This window comes from Amblyomma maculatum, chromosome 3 (genome assembly GCF_055883805.1).
Source record: "Amblyomma maculatum isolate TAMU_Amacu chromosome 3, ASM5588380v1, whole genome shotgun sequence".
Taxonomy (NCBI): domain Eukaryota; kingdom Metazoa; phylum Arthropoda; class Arachnida; order Ixodida; family Ixodidae; genus Amblyomma; species Amblyomma maculatum.
Genome location: NC_139346.1, coordinates 107,850,546 through 107,851,233, shown reverse-complemented (window position 1 = coordinate 107,851,233; position 688 = coordinate 107,850,546).

The following is a 688-nucleotide window of genomic DNA, read 5'->3' as shown; positions in this document are numbered from 1 at the left end:
CACGCGCTCTTGTTTGATTTTGATTTAAATGATTACTATAGTAGTGAAATACTGGCGGCATGTGCTTTTGCTCTTTAAAAATCGCTCAGACTGCTAGCAAGAAAATTGTCACTAGCGATAATAAGTGAAAAACACTTTTGACAATTGTTTATGTGCACTTTGTCGATGATCGGCATCAGCGACCAGTCATTCTCCGACGGTTATTTTAATAAACGCTTGAAGGTTAGAGGTTGTATGAGCTACTGAAATGAAATTCCGCTGTCTGGCCGTAGTGAAACAATAAAGAAGAAAATGAACATCCCGAATCATACCCGAAACTACCCGCGCACAAAACAGTACATTGTATGGGCTTCACTAAGGGATTTTTATATATCTAGTTTATTTTCATCTCAAGGTAAGGACCGCCCACGTTATCTACGCTCGAGCTTCGTCTGAGAATGATGCATAATTCCCCATAGTTGAGAATAGCGTCACTTTGTTCTTTTTCTTTTCTTCACGCCAAAGCACGCTTTGCTACCACTTGTTTTTCACTCAGGTTTTCACGCGCGGAGCATGAAGCCATCCTGCCTGTCAGTCGAGACACAAAGACACCTTTTTTTGAATAAATGTCTGTACCCCGGCAGAACGGCAACATCTGAACAAATGTCATATGGTCCCCCTCCCACGGCGAACATCTGTTTTCTTTTTC